Consider the following 21735-nt stretch of genomic DNA (forward strand, 5'->3'; position numbering starts at 1 on the left):
ACATCATCTTGGTTAAGCTCATTTATGGCCTTCTTGACCTCAAAGACCCGAGTCAAGTTGGAGATATTGCCATAGACACCTTTAAGTGTCTCCCACAACTCCTTGGCCGTCTCGCAATATGAGTAGGCCTCAAGGATTGGTGTGTCAAGAGAGTTTTGGAGAACAGATAGGACAACTTGGTCTTCTTGGAACCACTTGGCCTTCCTCTCGCTCTCTTCTTCTACTTCCTCCTCGGAAGCGCCTTCATCTTCTCCTTTTAGGTTTTGTTTTGGAGCATAGTCACTCTCGACATGACTCCAAAGACCACGACCTCCAAGGGCAGTTCTTGTGGTTCTAGTCCACAGCAAGTAGTTTGTTCCTTTGAGAACAACCGGCATGACAATGGGTTTGGCGTTTTCCATGGTTTAACCGCTATGGACCGATGGACAAAGCTTTTACCCGGAGAATAAAGAGAAATAGGACTGAGAATCGAGTGAACAAGAATGAAGAATGGAAGAATAGAAGAGATAGGTTATCAAGAACGACAACCTGGCTCTGATACCATGTTGAAATAAGCGGAAGACTTAGAGATTTGAGAGGTTTAGAATGAAGAAGAAGAGTTGGTGGCGAATAGTATGAGAGAGAGTGATAATAGATTAGAATTAGGTAGAATATCTCAAATACAACACATGACAAGAGTTTAAATAGGGAGGCAGCTAGGGCGACCACATGACCTAAAGTAGACACAAGAGAAATCGACAATTAGGAGAGAGAGAGAGGGGGTAGGTGATCGGTGATAGCGACTTGTCCTAGTCTTCCACTCTTGTCCACTTGCGCTTTCTCCCTAACGGCTACACAAGGGATTCTCGATCCTTCTCATGGGCCGGAGGTGAGCAGGCCTCCTCACTATCCTCACACATAGATGACTCGGCCTTAGTGCTTCACTCGGCCTCATTGCTTGCACGTACGGACGGTACGGACTGTACGGACGCCATAGGCTTATTCTTGATCAATACTAAGCAATGTTTTCTTGGTGTTAGCCTGTTTTGGGACAAAATGGGTATAAGTGGCTTTTAAACTCTCCACATCATTCTCAAAGTCTTATAACTAGTCAGTTGCATTGGATTAAGACACATTTTAACCCCAGAAACACTAACATAGCTGTTTAGTGCTTCTAAGCAATTTTTTCTTGGTTTTAGCCTGTTTTAGGACAGAATGGGTATAAGTGGCTTTTAAACTCTCCACATCTATCTCAAACTCTTATAATTAGTTAGTTGCATTGGATTAAGACACATTTTAGCCCTATAAACACTAGCATTGCTGTTTACAGCTACTAAGCAATGCTTTCTTGCTGTTAGCCTGTTTTGGGACAAAATGGGTATAAGTGGCTTTTAAACTCTCCACAACTATCTAAAAGTCTTATAATTAGTTAGTTGCATTGGATTAAGACACATTTTAACCCTAGAAACACTAACAAAGCTGTTTACTGCTTCTAAGCAATGTTTTCTTGGTGTTAGCCTGTTTTGGGACAAAATGGGTATAAGTGGCTTTTAAACTCTCCACATCTATCTCAAACTCTTATAATTAGTTAGTTGCATTGGATTAAGACACATTTTAACCCCAGAAACACTAACATAGCTGTTTATAGCTTCTAAGCAATGTCTTCTTGGTTTTAGCCTGTTTTGGGACAAAATGGGTATAAGTGGCTTTTAAACACTCCACATCTATCTCAAACTCTTATAATTAGTTAGTTGCATTGGATTAAGACACATTTTAACCCCATAAACACTAACATAACTGTTTACAGCTTCTAAGCAATGTTTTCTTGGTGTTAGCCTGTTTTGGGACAAAATGGGTATCAATGGCTTTTAAACTCTCCACATCTATCTCAAAGTATTATAACTAGTCAGTTGCATTGGATTAAGACAAATTTTAACCCCTGAAACACTAACATAGCTCTTTAGTACTTCTAAGCAATGTTTTCCTTGTTTTAGCCTGTTTTGGGACAGAATGGGTATAAGTGGCTTTTAAACTCTCCACATCTATCTGAAACTCTTATAATTAGTTAGTTGCATTGGATTAAGACACATTTTAACCCCATAAACACTAACATAACAGTTTACAGCTTCTAAGCAATGTTTTTTTGGTGTTAGCCTGTTTTGGGACAAAATGGGTATAAGTGGCTTTTAAACTCTACACATCTATCTCAAAGTCTTATAACTAGTCAGTTGCATTGGATTAAGAAACATTTTAACCCCAGAAACACTAACATAGCTGTTTAGTGCTCATAAGCAATGTTTTCTTGGTTTTAGCCTGTTTTGGGACAGAATGGGTATAAGTGGCTTTTAAACTCTCCACATCTATCTCAAACTCTTATAACTAGTCAGTTGCAAAGGATTAAGACACATTTTAACCCCATAAACACTAACATAGCTGTTTGCAGCTACTAAGCAATGTTTTCTTGCTGTTAGCCTGTTTTGGGACAAAATGGGTATAAGTGGCTTTTAAACTCTCCACATCTATCTCAAAGTCTTATAATTAGTTAGTTGCATTGGATTAAGACACATTTTAACCCTAGAAACACTAACAAAGCTGTTTACTGCTTCTAAGCAATGTTTTCTTGGTTTTAGCCTGTTTTGGGACAAAATGGGTATAAGTGGCTTTTAAACTCTCCACATCTATCTCAAAGTCTTATAATTAGTTAGTTGCGTTGGCTTAAGACACATTTTAACCCCATAAACACTAACATAGCTGTTTACAGCTTCTAAGCAATGTTTTCTTGGTTTTAGCCTGTTTTGGGACAAAATGGGTATAAGTGGCTTTTAAACTCTCCACATCTATCTTAAACTCTTATAATTAGTTAGTTGCATTGGATTAAGACACATTTTAATCCCAGAAACACTAACATAGCTGTTTACAGCTTCTAAGCAATGTCTTCTTGGTTTTAGCCTGTTTTGGGACAAAATGGGTATAAGTGGCTTTTAAACTCTCCACATCTGTCTCAAACTCTTATAGTTAGTTAGTTGCATTGCATTAAGACACATTTTAACCCCATAAACACTAACATAACAGTTTACAGCTTCTAAGCAATGTTTTCTTGGTGTTAGCCTGTTTTGGGACAAAATGGGTATAAGTGGCTTTTAAACTCTCCACATCTATCTCAAAGTCTTATAACTAGTCAGTTGCATTGGATTAAGACACATTTTAACCCCAGAAACACTATCATAGCTGTTTAGTGCTTCTAAGCAATGTTTTCTTGGTTTTAGCCTGTTTTGGGACAAAATGGGTATAAGTGATGTTCATATATTTTACCTTGTTTTCCCTTAGTTTATTCACATCTTTTGCATCTTTTGCTATCCATTTTAACCATTATTGTGTAGCTTTAGCACTAATCATGCATTAGAGTTTAGTTGCATTGCATTTGCATCTTTTCATGCATAAACAGGTGATTTTGGAGCATGGAAGCAATGGAGAAGTGATGTGAAGCAATCATGAGGAGGAAACAAGGGAGTTAAGGCTGAAGAACCAAGGTCCAGAGTCCAACTCGACCGCACACTCGACCAGACACTCGACCGTGTGCTGAGGAGGACTCGACCGAGTGGAGATTGCACGAGAGAAGCCAGCTCGACCAAGCCACTCGACCGAGCACTGGTCGAATTGACCGAGCCGTTGACTACTTTGACTTTTTGTATTTTTAGGGCTTCCACCTCCTCTCCTATATAAAGCCTTGTACCTGCAGCCACCAAAAGAGTCCAGCTTTTTAGATATTCTCTAAAACCTAGTTTTTACCCTTTTGGGAATTATTCTTTTTGCACTTTTATTTTTCTTAGATCTTTTACTTGAAAAAGACTAAATTCCTCAGTATTGTTGGTTTCATAACTTTCTTAATATTGAGAATTTGAGTTTGATCCTTTCATCAATATTGAAGATCTTTGTTTCATCTTTCTAATAATGCAGGTTTCAATATTTTCTGGGTTTTTTACTTTGTGCATCATGTATTGTTGTGAGTAGCTTGCTTAGGATCTTAAGGATGGGTTAGGATGGATTGATCTTGTGGCTTGTGTGATTTGGTCAAGCTTGATTGTTGTAGATCTCTTCTAGGCTAGATGTTCTTAATGCTGATCCTATATCTGAGAGGGTAGGATCTGATCTCAAGCTTCTTAGCATCACACCAATGTTTAAGAAGCATAGATAAGGCTAGATCTAGAGCTTACCATTAGGCTTGCTAAGAGATTAGAGGTCTTGTTTGGTTTGAGATGTATTGCTTAATGCCTGCTTGTGTAGATTCTTTACTGTGTGAGAACAAGTCTAGAATTGCATAGGTTTGATTGTTTCTTGAAAATGAGAATGGGAGAAACTTGTCTTAGATTTATATGTCTAGAGGTTAGCTCAAAGTTTGCTTGAGATTTGTTGACCAAGTTAGATAACCACAATGATTAGTTCATCCCATGAATCCATCCTCAGGACCTTCTTTGTTTATTGATTTTAAAGTCTTAGTCATGTTGCTTGCTTGTTGTTTGATTCGTATTTGCATTGCTCTGTTTTTATTGTGTTGCTCTGTTTTCAGGATTTAACCAACTCGACCTCCCACTCGACCTACACTCGGTCGAGTGCTTGCTCGAGTTCATCCCCAGAACTCTTGTTTATGATTTGTGATTGTCCTGTTTCATTCCTGTCTCATTCTAGTTGCATTCATTTAGTTTTCAGTTCATTAATTGTCTTGCATTAGTTCATTAGTAGTAGTTTCTATTTATGTTCTTGCTTCATTACTGTTGCAATCATTCAGTTTCATTTGCATTTAGTTCTTAGTTCTTATAGTTTACTTTATGCATCTTTACATTTCCATCTTAGGATTGTTAGTGACAAACAATTTTTACATTTGTCTTAACTTAGATTCATATGCATATCCTAATTGTTCACAAACACTCATATAGGATTGATACCTCTTATACTGCAACAGCATAAGGGGAATTGAAACACCCATCCATCATTCCATTCACACCACCATTGCATACATTCATCATCATTCACCACCATATAAACCTTTTTTCAATTTGGCGCCGTTGCCCATTTGAGTGTGTTTTTGTGATATTTAGTGATCCATATTAGTCAAAGATTAAGTTCGTTTATACACTTGACTCTTCTGTTGCTGGGTTGAAGTTCCATTTCAGGTACCACTCGACCAGTCACTCGACCACCACTCGACCGAGCAGTGATCGAGCACTTGATCGAGCCAGAAGCCGTGTACATTTGGACACCACTCCCCAGTCGACTTGACCCCCCAGACGAGCCTGAGCTCAATTGTGAACCTGTTCGAATCTGTACACAAGGTCTAAGGGGAAAGATAATCTTCAAAGGCCTATTGACAACATACATAGGAAGCAAAAGGGTTTGGGAAATCAGAGAAGAAGGGTAGTTCAAGTTCAGCAAGAGGATTCAGTGATCATGGAGCAACAAGCTAACCATGAGCAGAGACCTAGGCACATTTGTGCTGGAGATGCACCCAACACCCACAACCAAAGGGATGGTATTGTGCCTCCAACAGTGCCAAACAACAACTTTGAGATCAAGAGGGGATTGATCTCCATGATTCAAGCTAACAAGTTCCATGGGTTGCCAATGGAGGATCCACTAGATCACCTTGATGAGTTTGATAGAATTTGTGGTCTTACAAAGATCAATGGAGTGAGTGAAGATTGATTCAAGTTGAGGCTATTCCCATTCTCACTTGGAGAAAAGGCACACCTTTAGGAGAAGACTCTTCCTACTGGAGCAATAACCACATGGGATGCTTGCAAGAAGGCTTTCTTAGCCAAATTCTTCTGCAATGCAAGGACTGCTATATTGAGGAATGAGATTTCTGGGTTTGCTCAAAGAAACAATGAAAGCTTTTGTGAAGCATGGGAGAGGTTCAAAGGATTTCAGACTCAATGTCCTCATCATGGCTTCAACAATGAGTCACTCTTGAGTACATTGTATAGAGGAGTGCTTCCCAAGATTAGGATGCTTCTTGACACAGCTTCTAATGGCAATTTCCTCAACAAGAATGTGGAAGAAGGATGGGAATTAATTGAGAATCTTGCTCAGTCAGATGGCAACTATAATGAGGACTATGACAGAACCATAAGGAGTTCCTCAACTGATCAAGAGGACAAGTACAAGAAGGACTTGAAGATGGTCAATGAGAAGCTTGACAAGATCCTTCTTAGCCAACAAAAGTCTATTCACTTCATTGGGGAAGAAGAGGTTCCAGTTCAAGAGGGGGAGACTGAGTTTGCTGAGTTATGCTACATGCAAAATCAAGGAGGATTCAAAGGCTACAACCAAGTGGGTTTCAAGAACAACAATCTCTCTTATAGGAGTACCAATGTGGCTAATCCTCAAGACCAAGTCTATCCACCTCAACAGCCTCAACAGCAACAAAACTATGTCCCCAAACAACAACATCAAGTGTTCAAGCCTCAGTTGTGTCCCCCACCAGGGTTTCAGACTAACCAAGGCCAAGAACAAGACTTAAGAGCAATGATGCAACAATTGTTGATTGGACAAACACAAGGAAAGATTGAGGAAGCCAAGCAGTTTGCTGAGTTGAACCAAAGGTTATCATCACAGTACAATGATCTGAATATGAAGTTTGAGGGTCTTAGTTCCAGAGTGAAGTATATGGAGAGTAAAATAGCCTCTACTTCAGTTCCAAAACCCAACCAACTCCCTAGAAAAGCTGTTCAAAATCCAAGGGAGTTCACAGCCAAAACCATTCAAATTCATGAGGAAGAAGTCACTGAGGATAGTGAAGTCCAAGTTTGGGGGAATACATTAGTCACTGAAACCCCAAGTGACGTTTGTGCAAAGCAACAGGAGCTCGCATACGAACTCGACCAGGAACTCGAGCAGCCACTCGACCGGGTGCATGCTCGAGTGGTCGATCGAGCTGGAGACTCCGAAGCTGTCAAGCCTGCTAAGTACATTCCTCCTGCCTACAAGCCTCCACTACCATTCCCTGGGCGTTTTAAAGCACAGAAGATCAAGGAGTTAAGGGAAATAATTGAAAAAAAGGAGATGTTGGCTAAGCAACTAGAGAAAGAAAAGGTTTTGAAGGAAGAAGCTTTGGTTGAGAAAAAGGAACAAGTGTCAGCCATTCAAGAGATCATCATAGCTTACCAAGAAGAGGAGAGAGGACCTGCCTTGGAACAGTATGAACCATATCCTCTCTATAGAAATTTTTTGCTTGATTTGTCAAAAAAGAAGGCTCAAGCTCAAGATGAGAAGGATCTTGAGAACCTTGGAGGAGTGATCATCCCACTTAAGCTTAAGGATCTAGGGCCATTCTATCGGTCTTGCACCATCAGTTACCTTCACTACAATCAATGTCTTTGTGATTTGGGAGCTTCAACAAGTGTGATGCCATACTCCATAGCTCAAAAGCTTGGGAGAACTGATTTCAAATCCACTAACCTCCATGTGTGCCTAGCTGATGGGACAAATAGAGAGGTAGTTGGAAGGTTGGAGAATGTCCCACTCAAGATAGGGAAGGCAAGGGTTCACACTGATTTTGTGGTCATATAGATGGACAAGGAGCCTGAAGATCCAATCTTACTAGGGAGGCCATTCTTAGCCACTGTTGGAGCAGTTATTGATGTTAAGGAAGGTCTTGTGACCTTGAACATTGCTGAAGATGTAGTTATAAAGTTCAACATCTACAATCCAACCAACCTTCCTACCATTGATGACCAGCCTTTTACTATCAAGGACAAAGGTGGTCAAGGAGGCTTAAATGATAAGGTAACCTCAAAGGCTGAGCTCCCACTTCAAGAGGATTCCGTGGAAAAGCTTAAGAGGTCAGTTCAAGAGCTGTCTAGTATGGTTGAGGATCTCCAAGTTAAGCTGAACAAGAGGTCTTTGAGGAAAGCAAGACCAAGGCTCAAAATCAAGAAGAAGTATGGTTTGAGTGCTAAGGGTGAGGTGATCAAGGATCAACTTCACAGTGACCAAGAGATTCCAGGGAGGATTTCATCACCTCCTTGGTATCTAGATCAAGGCTAAGAAGGAAACCAAAGTCAAGCTTAGTGACTTTAAACAAGCTCACTAGGGAGGAAGTCCCTAAGGTATCCTTTGTAAATATGCTTTAATTTCTTAGTAGTTTTGATGTGTTTTCTTTTATGTTTTTGTTGGACAGGCTTTTTGGTGAAAATATAGTTGGGTAAGGAGAGATGTGGACTTGGAGAAGGAGACTCGCAGGCCCACTCCACCAGGCCACGAGAGGTACTCGGCCGAGCTGGGTAAGATTTGAGGCCCATTCGATTCCCATTATTCTAGAATGATCGAGTGGAGGGAAGAACAAGGAGAAAAATTTTGAAATTTCAAATTTGGTCAAGGTGCTCGACCACGTGCTGGTCGAGTGTGGGGTCGAGTGGCAGCCGAAAAGGCAAGTCAAAGATTCCCAATTCAAATTTGAATGGTATGGACGCTCCACCCTTGTCTCCTTGTCCCCTTAGCTTCTTTATAAGGACCTTGCACAATCCTATACCTCTCACACTCTCTCATTTGCTCAAAACATTTAAATTCAAGCTTTAAAATCTCTTTCAAAGTTCATCTCTTGCTCAAGCTTTGTTCTTTCAAGTTTTTGGGTCACTAACCTATTAACTTTGAGCTTTGAGTCTATTCCCTTCAGTTTCTTTTGAAAATGTCTTCCAAGATAACCAAGAAGTCTCACCAAACCGCTGCAAGCTCCATGGAACGTCGTGATTCTGACCTTGAATCAAGAGGTGAAGCTGGGAGAGCCACTCGACGGACCATTCGATCGACCACTCGACCGGGTGGCGGTTCGAGCAGCCGGTCGAGCCAGGTGCCGCGTCCAAGGAGAGAGCTAGTTGAGGAAGATCCTGAGAGGACTGAAAGTGAGGAGGAAAGGGAGCCTACTCTCAATGAGTTTATGAGGAGACACAAGGCAAAAGGCAAGAGGCTAGCTGTTGAAGTTGAACTAGAGGAGAGTGATGAGTGTGAGGAAGAAAGTGAAGAAGAAGAGTTGATGGATGATGGAGAGGCTGAGTCTTGTGGGCTGTCAAAGAGTCAGCTTTATGATGCTTTCATGAGGATGGAGTTCTTAGGAACTAGGTATCCACACAAGGAGACCATGGAGAAGCTTGCTATTGATGAGGATGTGGAATATCTCTTTGAGAAGAGCAATCTCACCAAGTTTATGGGGCTTTGCATGGAGGGCTACAAAGAGGAGAGTTGTGAGTTCCTTGCCACTGTCAAGCAGCATACATATGCAAGGAAAGACCCTGAGGTTGGAGCTGGTCACATTTCCTTTACTATCAAAGGGAAGAAGCATGAGCTTTCAATGAAAAAGATAGCCAATGTGTTTGGTTTTGTGGTTGGGAGCAATAGGAGTTTGATGGTTCCAAGAGAAGAGTTGTATGCTGTGTGGGAAACCATTGGAGACAACAAGCTCTACTCATCCTCCAACTCCAAGAGCTCAAGGATAAGGAGCCCAGTCCTAAGGTACCTCCACAAGGCTCTTGCCAACACCTTCTTTGCAAGGAAGGAAACTGGGAATATCAATGAGGGAGAGCTAAAGATGATTGACTTGGCTCTTAATGGAGTGATCTTTCAAGCAAGGAATGGTACCATCATTCTTGAGAGCACAGTGGAGACTGATCTAGGAATGGTGCTCATTGACCACATGATTCAATTGAGAAGTTGGGTAGGAAAGTTGGAGAACAAAGGGTCAAGAGGAGCACTTACCATTGGAGGCATCATCACTCCAATCCTTCAAGCTGCTAAAGTTCCACTTAGAGGAGAAAGTGTCTCACCAAGATGGATTGACTCAAGTTACCTCACTTCTAATCTCATCCTAGCCAAGGAGATGCATCAAGGGAACCACATCTTCAACTTTGAGCTTCCAACACTTGGGAAAAAGCAATTCATATTGCCTAACCAAGAGCTCACCACCATTCAAGAACGAGCCAACATTGATTTTTGGCCAGCTGAGGAGCATTGGTTTGATGGAGTGGTTCAACCTAGAGTTGAGGAAGCTGGGAATGCACAAGTAGCTGATGGAGAGGAGCAGTTCTACTTTGAAGATTATGAGCCCAACCCAAGAGATAGTAGAGGAGTGAGGGAGAATGCCAAGAGGTTAACTCTTTTGCAAAAGTGGGGCAAGTGGCATGGAAAGAGGTTTGATAAGCTGAAGAAGAAGGTGACCAACATGGCTAAGTCTATCAAGGGCTTGAAGAAGGAGATTGCTGAGCTGAAGAGTGGAAACTCATCTCCTAGCCATTCAAGCCCTTTGAGGAGAAGTAGCTCAACTAGAGCACTTTCAAGGGTTGCGAATCCTGTGGAACCAGCTAGGGCTTCAATATATGAGCCAAATAAGAGGAAGAGGAGCTCAAGTACCCGAGAACAACAATTTTCGAGGCACTCGACCGGGTCACTCGACCGGGTCACTCGAGCACCCACTCGACCGAGCACCTCCAATGCACTTGGTCGAGTACGTGTCTTGATCACCCTATGGTTTCCCACTTCCAGCTGCTTATCCAGGTTATCCAAGTTACCCTCCCATCCCACCTCAGTACTACATGGATCCAGCTCTCTACCAGCAGTTTTGCCAGCAGCAAGGTCAACATTTTGACACTCGCGGTCCAGCTCGACCCCCCCACTAGGACACGTACTCGACCGAGTCGCGGTCGATCGCCATCGTCGAGCTGCCCCAAAGTCCATCTCCAAGTCACCAACAAGACCCTAACTACTCCTATGACAGCATGTAGATGGATGTGGACAACTTTTTCCACAACCCCTAAGGTACCACTATCACCTTCACTTGTAAATACCATTGCATTTGATGTTGTGTTTTGTTTTGTTTTTAATCTTGAATCCTCAATCAAATTTCTTTCACACAGAGGACTGTGTTCTTATTTCAAATTTTTATCATCATCATGTTAGCACTTGCATAAGCATCTAAGGCATAGAAAAACCATAAAAATTTGAAAAATTTTGAAAAAAATCTTCATAAAAAAAGAGTGTTCATGTAGTTTGCATTGCATATTAGGATCTTGTTTAGCATGTTTCATATAGAATTGTATAATATTTGCATTAGGGATCTATGATGAGTATTTCCTTGTTAGCTAGCTTATTCACTAGACTAGGATTAATGCCCAAGTTAATAGTACTTTGATGCTAGTTGAGTAGCTAGAAGCATAAGATTGAACCAAGCCTTAAATTATTGCATTGCATTTGGTCTACATTGAAGCATGTTGAGATTTGAAACCATTTCCTATTTATAAGAACCTAATATTGACTTATAATTATCAATGTGTGCATTGCTTTAAACTCATGGATACCATATACATACTTGGATCATCTTTCTCCTTTTTACCACTCTTGTTGATCCAAGTAGCTGATTAAATCATTAAGATCAGTTCCCCTACCCCTAAACCAAACCTTCTTTCAAGCCTTGTTTATTCTTAAGTGTGTGAGGCCTATTTTTGGGATTGAGCTTGGTAGAAAGTGTTAGGTTTGAACTGACAAGAGTAAGACCTTGTGTAGTTCTAGTTTGCATTTTTCAAACTAGATAAGACTAGGTGGTTCACTTGTTGGGTTTGGGACTTGGCTGTTATAAAAAGAAAAAGAAAGAAAAAGAGAAAGAAAAAGGGTAGAGTCTTTAAGAGGAGATTGGGTTTAAGCAAAGTCTAGTGAAAGGATGGGAAGTAAAATGTTGTTTAAGATGGTTCTAGTTAAGGAAAAGAAAATGAAGAAAAGAAAAGTTTAGCAAAATGCTTATATGTCTTAAGAATAAGAAGAAAAGAGAACCATAGCAAATAAGTAAGAATCCCCCATCCCACTAGAAAGATCAAATAAGAAAACATCTCCTAAGACTTGAAAACCAAAAGAGAAAAGGGTTAAAGAGAAAAGAAGAAGTAAAGGGTAGCACTAGGATCATTTGGGTTTAGATTGCTAGGATAAACACTTTGGGTGCCTTTGGGTAGACAAGGTTTTATTCTTGTATGTGTCTAGGTGTTCTTACCTTTAGCATTCTTCTAAAGCTCAATCCATTTTCATGAGAGTACCTTGATATTGATAAGCCCTACTCTAAAAAGAGACCATCATTGTCTCAAAAACCTTTATTACCAAGCCAAATGAGTTTAAGCATTGCATAGAATTGATTCATGTTCTTGTTTAATGAATGTTAAAGGAAATGGTTGATTTGAATGCATGTGGATGTCTTAGGCTCAAATCAATAAAGGTTGTGAAATGCTCGTCTAAAGTTTTTGATTCCAGCTCATTCAACTTGCATCATAGTACTAGTAACTTGGACATTGATTCTAGATGGTCTATTTGCAAGCTTTAGGAGCTCAGATCCCACTTTTAAACCTCACTTACCTTCTTATGTCTTGCTTATTTGCTTGAGGGCAAGCAAAGACTAAGTTTGGGGGTGTTGATGTTCATATATTTTACCCTGTTTTCCCTTAATTTATTCACATCTTTTACATCTTTTGCTATCCATTTTAACCATTATTGTGTAGCTTTAGCACTAATCATGCATTAGAGTTTAGTTGCATTGCATTTGCATCTTTTCATGCATAAACAGGTGATTTTGGAGCTTAAGGAGCATGGAAGCAATGGAGAAGAGATGTGAAGCAATCATGAGGAGGAAACAAGGGAGTTAAGGCTGAAGAACCAAGGTCCAGAGTCCAACTCGACCGCACACTCGACCAGACACTCGACCGTGTGCTGAGGAGGACTCGACCGAGTGGAGATTGCACGAGAGAAGCCAGCTCGACCAAGCCACTTGACCGAGCACAGGTCGAGTTGACCGAGCCGTTGACTACTTTGACTTTTTGTATTTTTAGGGCTTCCACCTCCTCTCCTATATAAAGCCTTGTACCTGCAGCCACCAAAAGAGTCCAGCTTTTTAGATATTCTCTAAAACCTAGTTTTTACCCTTTTGGGAATTATTCTTTTTGCACTTTTATTTTTCTTAGATCTTGTACTTGAAAAAGACTAAATTCCTCAATATTGTTGGTTTCATAACTTTCTTAATATTGAGAATTTGAGTTTGATCCTTTCATCAATATTGAAGATCTTTGTTTCATCTTTCTAATAATGCAAGTTTCAATATTTTCTGGGTTTTTGACTTTGTGCATCATGTATTGTTGTGAGTAGCTTGCTTAGGATCTTGAGGATGGGTTAGGATGGATTGATCTTGTGGCTTGTGTGATTTGGTCAAGCTTGATTGTTGTAGATCTCTTCTAGGCTAGATGTTCTTAATGCTGATCCTATATCAGAGAGGGTAGGATCTGATCTCAAGCTTCTTAGCATCACACCAATGTTTAAGAAGCATAGATAAGGCTAGATCTAGAGCTTACCATTAGGCTTGCTAAGAGATTAGAGGTCTTGTTTGGTTTGAGATGTATTGCTTAATGCCTGCTTGTGTAGATTCTTTACTGTGTGAGAACAAGTCTAGAATTGCATAGGTTTGATTGTTTCTTGACCATGAGAGTGGGAGAAACTTGTCTTAGATTTATATGTCTAGAGGTTAGCTCAAAGTTTGCTTGAGATTTGTTGACCAAGTTAGATAACCACAATGATTAGTTCATCTCATGAATCCATCCTCAGGACTCTCTTTGTTTATTGATTTTAAAGTCTTAATCATGTTGCTTGCTTGTTGTTTGATCCGTATTTGCATTGCTCTGTTTTTATTGTGTTGCTCTGTTTTCCGGATTTAACCAACTCGACCTCCCACTCGACCTACACTTGGTCGAGTGCTTGCTACAGTTCATCCCCAGAACTCTTGTTTATGATTTGTGATTGTCCTGTTTCATTCCTGTCTCATTCTAGTTGCATTCATTTAGTTTTCAGTTCATTAATTGTCTTGCATTAGTTCATTAGTAGTAGTTTCTATTTCTGTTCTTGCTTCATTACTGTTGCAATCATTCAGTTTCATTTGCATTTAGTTCTTAGTTCTTGTAGTTTACTTTCTGCATCTTTACATTTCCATCTTAGGATTGTTAGTGACAAACAATCTTTACATTTGTCTTAACTTAGATTCATATGCATATCCTATTTGTTCACAAACACTCATTTAGAATTGATACCTCTTATACTGCAACAGCATAAGGGGAATTCAAACACCCATCCATCATTCCATTCATACCACCATTGCATACATTCATCATCATTCACCACCATATAAACCTTGTTTCAATAAGTGGCTTTTAAACTCTCCACATCTATCTCAAACTCTTATAATTAGTTAGTTGCATTGGATTAAGACACATTTTAACCCCATAAATACTAACATAACTGTTTATAGCTTCTAAGCAATGTTTTCTTGGTGTTAGCCTGTTTTGGGACAAAATGAGTATAAGTGGCTTTTAAAATCTCCACATCTATCTCAAAGTCTTATAACTAGTCAGTTGCATTGGATTAAGACACATTTTAACCCCAGAAACACTAACATAGCTGTTTAGTGCTTCTAAGCAATGTTTTCTTGGTTTTAGCCTGTTTTGGGACAGAATGGGTATAAGTGGCTTTTAAACTCTCCACATCTATCTCAAACTCTTATAACTAGTCATTTGTATTGGATTAAGACACATTTTAACCCCATAAACACTAACATAGCTGTTTACAGCTACTAAGCAATATTTTCTTGCGGTTAGGCTGTTTTGGGACAAAATGGGTATAAGTGGCTTTTAAACTCACCACATCTATCTCAAAGTCTTATAATTAGTTAGTTGCATTGGATTAAGACACATTTTAACCCCATAAACACTAACATAGCTGTTTACAGCTTCTAAGCAATGTTTTCTTGGTTTTAGCCTGTTTTGGGACAAATGAGTATAAGTGGCTTTTAAAATCTCCACATCTATCTCAAAGTCTTATAATTAGTTAGTTCCATTGGATTAAGACACATTTTAACCCCATAAACACTAACATAGCTGTTTAGAGCTTCTAAGCAATGTTTTCTTGGTTTTAGCCTGTTTTGGGAAAATGAGTATAAGTGGCTTTTAAACTCTCCACATCTATCTCAAAGTCTTATAATTAGTTAGTTCCATTGGATTAAGACACATTTTAACCCCATAAACACTAACATAGCTGTTTACAGCTTCTAAGCAATGTTTTCTTGGAGTTAGCCTGTTTTGGGACAAAATGGGTATAAGTGGCTTTTAAACTCTCTACATCTATCTCAAACTCTTATAATTAGTTAGTTGCATTGGATTAAGACACATTTTAACCCCAGAAACACTAACATAGCTGTTTACAGCTTCTAAGCAATGTCTTCTTGGTTTTAACATATTTTGGGACAAAATGGGTATAAGTGGCTTCTAAACTCTCCAAATCTATCTCAAAATTTTATAATTAGTTAGTTGCATTGGATTAAGACACATTTTAACCCCATAAACACTAACATAGCTGTTTACAGCTTCTCAGCAATGTTTTCTTGGTTTTAGCCTGTTTTGGGACAAATGAGTATAAGTGGCTTTTAAATTCTCCACATCTATCTCAAAGTCTTATAATTAGTTAGTTCCATTGGATTAAGACACATTTTAACCCCATAAACACTAACATAGCTGTTTACAGCTTCTAAGCAATGTTTTCTTGGTGTTAGCCTGTTTTGGGACAAAATGGGTATAAGTGGCTTCTAAACTCTCCACATCTATCTCAAACTCTTATAATTAGTTAGTTGCATTGGATTAAGACACATTTTAACCCCAGAAACACTAACATAGCTGTTTACAGCTTCTAAGCAATGTCTTCTTGGTTTTAACCTGTTTTGCGACAAAATGGGTATAAGTGGCTTTTAAACTCTCCACATCTATCTCAAACTCTTATAATTAGTTAGTTCCATCGGATTAAAACACATTTTAACCCCATAAACACTAACATAACTGTTTACAGCTTCTAAGCAATGTTTTCTTGGTGTTAGCCTGTTTTGGGACAAAATGGGTATAAGTGGCTTTTAAACTCTCCACATCTATCTCAAAGTCTTATAACTAGTCAGTTGCATTGGATTAAGACATATTTTAACCCCAGAAACACTAACATAGCTGTTTAGTGCTTCTAAGCAATGTTTTCTTGGTTTTAGCCTGTTTTGGGACAGAATGGGTATAAGTGGCTTTCAAACTCTCTACATCTATCTCAAACTCTTATAATTAGTTAGTTGCATTGGATTAAGACACATTTTAACCCCAGAAACACTAACATAGCTGTTTACAGCTTCTAAGCAATGTCTTCTTGGTTTTAACCTGTTTTGCGACAAAATGGGTATAAGTGGCTTTTAAACTCTCCACATCTATCTCAAACTCTTATAATTAGTTAGTTGCATTGGATTAAAACACATTTTAACCCCATAAACACTAACATAACTGTTTACAGCTTCTAAGCAATGTTTTCTTGGTGTTAGCCTGTTTTGGGACAAAATGGGTATAAGTGGCTTTTAAACTCTCCACATCTATCTCAAAGTCTTATAACTAGTCAGTTGAATTGGATTAAGACATATTTTAACCCCAGAAACACTAACATAGCTGTTTAGTGCTTCTAAGCAATGTTTTCTTGGTTTTAGCCTGTTTTGGGACAGAATGGGTATAAGTGGCTTTTAAACTCTCCATATCTATCTCAAAGTCTTATAACTAGTCAGTTGCATTGGATTAAGACACATTTTAACCCCATAAACACTAACATAACTGTTTACAGCTTCTAAGCAATGTTTTCTTAGTGTTAGCCCGTTTTGGGACAAAATGGGTATAAGTGGCTTTTAAACTCTCCACATCTATCTCAAAGTCTTATAACTAGTCCGTTGCATTGGATTAAGACACATTTTAACCCCAGAAACACTAACATAGCTGTGTAGTGCTTCTAAGCAATGTTTTCTTGGTTTTAGCCTGTTTTGGGACAGAATGGGTATAAGTGGCTTTTAAACTCTCCACATCTATCTCAAACTCTTATAACTAGTCAGTGTCATTGGATTAAGACACTTTTTAACCCCATAAACACTAACATAGCTGTTTACAGCTACTAAGCAATGTTTTCTTGCTGTTAGCCTGTTTTGGGACAAAATGGGTATACATGGCTTTTAAACTCTCCACATCTATCTCAAAGTCTTATAACTAGTCAGTTGCATTGGATTAAGACACATTTTAACCCCAGAAACACTAACATAGCTGTTTAGTGCTTCTAAGCAATGTCTTCTTGGTTTTAGCCTATTTTGGGACAGAATGGGTATAATTGGCTTTTAAACTCTCCACATCTATCTCAAACTCTTATAATTAGTTAGTTGCATTGGATTAAGACACATTTTAACCCCTTTAAACACTAACAAAGCTGTTTAGTGCTTCTAAGCAATGTCTTCTTGGTTTTAGCCTCTATTGGGACAAAATGGGTATAAGTGGCTTTTAAGCTCTCCACATCTATCTCAAAGTCTTATAATTAGTTAGTTGCATTGGATTAAGACACATTTTAACCCCATAAACACTAACATAGGTGTTTACAGCTTCTAAGCAATGTTTTCTTTGTTTTAGCCTGTTTTGGGACAAATGAGTATAAGTGGCTTTTAAATTCTCCACATCTATCTCAAAGTCTTATAATTAGTTAGTTCCATTGGATTAAGACACATTTTAACCCCATAAACACTAACATAGCTGTTTACAGCTTCTAAGCAATGTTTTCTTGGTGTTAGCCTGTTTTGGGACAAAATGGGTATAAGTGGCTTTTAAACTCTCCACATCTATCTCAAACTCTTATAATTAGTTAGTTGCATTGGATTAAGACACATTTTAACCCCAGAAACACTAACATAGCTGTTTACAGCTTCTAAGCAATGTCTTCTTGGTTTTAACCTGTTTTGCGACAAAATGGGTATAAGTGGCTTTTAAACTCTCCACATCTATCTCAAACTCTTATAATTAGTTAGTTCAATCGGATTAAAACACATTTTAACCCCATAAACACTAACATAACTGTTTACAGCTTCTAAGCAATGTTTTCTTGGTGTTAGCCTGTTTTGGGACAAAATGGGTATAAGTGGCTTTTAAACTCTCCACATCTATCTCAAAGTCTTATAACTAGTCAGTTGCATTGGATTAAGACATATTTTAACCCCAGAAACACTAACATAGCTGTTTAGTGCTTCTAAGCAATGTTTTCTTGGTTTTAGCCTGTTTTGGGACAGAATGGGTATAAGTGGCTTTCAAACTCTCTACATCTATCTCAAACTCTTATAATTAGTTAGTTGCATTGGATTAAGACACATTTTAACCCCAGAAACACTAACATAGCTGTTTACAGCTTCTAAGCAATGTCTTCTTGGTTTTAACCTGTTTTGCGACAAAATGGGTATAAGTGGCTTTTAAACTCTCCACATCTATCTCAAACTCTTATAATTAGTTAGTTGCATTGGATTAAAACACATTTTAACCCCATAAACACTAACATAACTGTTTACAGCTTCTAAGCAATGTTTTCTTGGTGTTAGCCTGTTTTGGGACAAAATGGGTATAAGTGGCTTTTAAACTCTCCACATCTATCTCAAAGTCTTATAACTAGTCAGTTGCATTGGATTAAGACATATTTTAACCCCAGAAACACTAACATAGCTGTTTAGTGCTTCTAAGCAATGTTTTCTTGGTTTTAGCCTGTTTTGGGACAGAATGGGTATAAGTGGCTTTCAAACTCTCTACATCTATCTCAAACTCTTATAATTAGTTAGTTGCATTGGATTAAGACACATTTTAACCCCAGAAACACTAACATAGCTGTTTACAGCTTCTAAGCAATGTCTTCTTGGTTTTAACCTGTTTTGCGACAAAATGGGTATAAGTGGCTTTTAAACTCTCCACATCTATCTCAAACTCTTATAATTAGTTAGTTGCATTGGATTAAAACACATTTTAACCCCATAAACACTAACATAACTGTTTACAGCTTCTAAGCAATGTTTTCTTGGTGTTAGCCTGTTTTGGGACAAAATGGGTATAAGTGGCTTTTAAACTCTCCACATCTATCTCAAAGTCTTATAACTAGTCAGTTGAATTGGATTAAGACATATTTTAACCCCAGAAACACTAACATAGCTGTTTAGTGCTTCTAAGCAATGTTTTCTTGGTTTTAGCCTGTTTTGGGACAGAATGGGTATAAGTGGCTTTTAAACTCTCCATATCTATCTCAAAGTCTTATAACTAGTCAGTTGCATTGGATTAAGACACATTTTAACCCCATAAACACTAACATAACTGTTTACAGCTTCTAAGCAATGTTTTCTTAGTGTTAGCCCGTTTTGGGACAAAATGGGTATAAGTGGCTTTTAAACTCTCCACATCTATCTCAAAGTCTTATAACTAGTCCGTTGCATTGGATTAAGACACATTTTAACCCCAGAAACACTAACATAGCTGTGTAGTGCTTCTAAGCAATGTTTTCTTGGTTTTAGCCTGTTTTGGGACAGAATGGGTATAAGTGGCTTTTAAACTCTCCACATCTATCTCAAACTCTTATAACTAGTCAGTGTCATTGGATTAAGACACTTTTTAACCCCATAAACACTAACATAGCTGTTTACAGCTACTAAGCAATGTTTTCTTGCTGTTAGCCTGTTTTGGGACAAAATGGGTATACATGGCTTTTAAACTCTCCACATCTATCTCAAAGTCTTATAACTAGTCAGTTGCATTGGATTAAGACACATTTTAACCCCAGAAACACTAACATAGCTGTTTAGTGCTTCTAAGCAATGTCTTCTTGGTTTTAGCCTATTTTGGGACAGAATGGGTATAATTGGCTTTTAAACTCTCCACATCTATCTCAAACTCTTATAATTAGTTAGTTGCATTGGATTAAGACACATTTTAACCCCTTTAAACACTAACAAAGCTGTTTAGTGCTTCTAAGCAATGTCTTCTTGGTTTTAGCCTCTATTGGGACAAAATGGGTATAAGTGGCTTTTAAGCTCTCCACATCTATCTCAAAGTCTTATAATTAGTTAGTTGCATTGGATTAAGACACATTTTAACCCCATAAACACTAACATAGGTGTTTACAGCTTCTAAGCAATGTTTTCTTTGTTTTAGCCTGTTTTGGGACAAATGAGTATAAGTGGCTTTTAAATTCTCCACATCTATCTCAAAGTCTTATAATTAGTTAGTTCCATTGGATTAAGACACATTTTAACCCCATAAACACTAACATAGCTGTTTACAGCTTCTAAGCAATGTTTTCTTGGTGTTAGCCTGTTTTGGGACAAAATGGGTATAAGTGGCTTTTAAACTCTCCACATCTATCTCAAACTCTTATAATTAGTTAGTTGCATTGGATTAAGACACATTTTAACCCCAGAAACACTAACATAGCTGTTTACAGCTTCTAAGCAATGTCTTCTTGGTTTTAACCTGTTTTGCGACAAAATGGGTATAAGTGGCTTTTAAACTCTCCACATCTATCTCAAACTCTTATAATTAGTTAGTTCAATCGGATTAAAACACATTTTAACCCCATAAACACTAACATAACTGTTTACAGCTTCTAAGCAATGTTTTCTTGGTGTTAGCCTGTTTTGGGACAAAATGGGTATAAGTGGCTTTTAAACTCTCCACATCTATCTCAAAGTCTTATAACTAGTCAGTTGCATTGGATTAAGACATATTTTAACCCCAGAAACACTAACATAGCTGTTTAGTGCTTCTAAGCAATGTTTTCTTGGTTTTAGCCTGTTTTGGGACAGAATGGGTATAAGTGGCTTTCAAACTCTCTACATCTATCTCAAACTCTTATAATTAGTTAGTTGCATTGGATTAAGACACATTTTAACCCCAGAAACACTAACATAGCTGTTTACAGCTTCTAAGCAATGTCTTCTTGGTTTTAACCTGTTTTGCGACAAAATGGGTATAAGTGGCTTTTAAACTCTCCACATCTATCTCAAACTCTTATAATTAGTTAGTTGCATTGGATTAAAACACATTTTAACCCCATAAACACTAACATAACTGTTTACAGCTTCTAAGCAATGTTTTCTTGGTGTTAGCCTGTTTTGGGACAAAATGGGTATAAGTGGCTTTTAAACTCTCCACATCTATCTCAAAGTCTTATAACTAGTCAGTTGCATTGGATTAAGACATATTTTAACCCCAGAAACACTAACATAGCTGTTTAGTGCTTCTAAGCAATGTTTTCTTGGTTTTAGCCTGTTTTGGGACAGAATGGGTATAAGTGGCTTTCAAACTCTCTACATCTATCTCAAACTCTTATAATTAGTTAGTTGCATTGGATTAAGACACATTTTAACCCCAGAAACACTAACATAGCTGTTTACAGCTTCTAAGCAATGTCTTCTTGGTTTTAACCTGTTTTGCGACAAAATGGGTATAAGTGGCTTTTAAACTCTCCACATCTATCTCAAACTCTTATAATTAGTTAGTTGCATTGGATTAAAACACATTTTAACCCCATAAACACTAACATAACTGTTTACAGCTTCTAAGCAATGTTTTCTTGGTGTTAGCCTGTTTTGGGACAAAATGGGTATAAGTGGCTTTTAAACTCTCCACATCTATCTCAAAGTCTTATAACTAGTCAGTTGAATTGGATTAAGACATATTTTAACCCCAGAAACACTAACATAGCTGTTTAGTGCTTCTAAGCAATGTTTTCTTGGTTTTAGCCTGTTTTGGGACAGAATGGGTATAAGTGGCTTTTAAACTCTCCATATCTATCTCAAAGTCTTATAACTAGTCAGTTGCATTGGATTAAGACACATTTTAACCC

At 38.3% G+C, this 21735-nt stretch overlaps 1 non-coding gene across 1 annotated transcript; it reads right to left on the minus strand.

Moving 5' to 3' along the window:
- Positions 1-5820: 5820 nt before the first annotated feature.
- On the minus strand, positions 5821-5927 carry LOC147924334 (small nucleolar RNA R71). The gene has a single exon (XR_015587839.1). It is a non-coding gene; the product is annotated as a small nucleolar RNA R71 (small nucleolar RNA).
- Positions 5928-21735: the final 15808 nt, after the last annotated feature.

This window comes from Camelina sativa, chromosome 17, assembly GCF_030686135.1.
Source record: "Camelina sativa cultivar CO46 ecotype springtype chromosome 17, ASM3068613v1".
Taxonomy (NCBI): domain Eukaryota; kingdom Viridiplantae; phylum Streptophyta; class Magnoliopsida; order Brassicales; family Brassicaceae; genus Camelina; species Camelina sativa.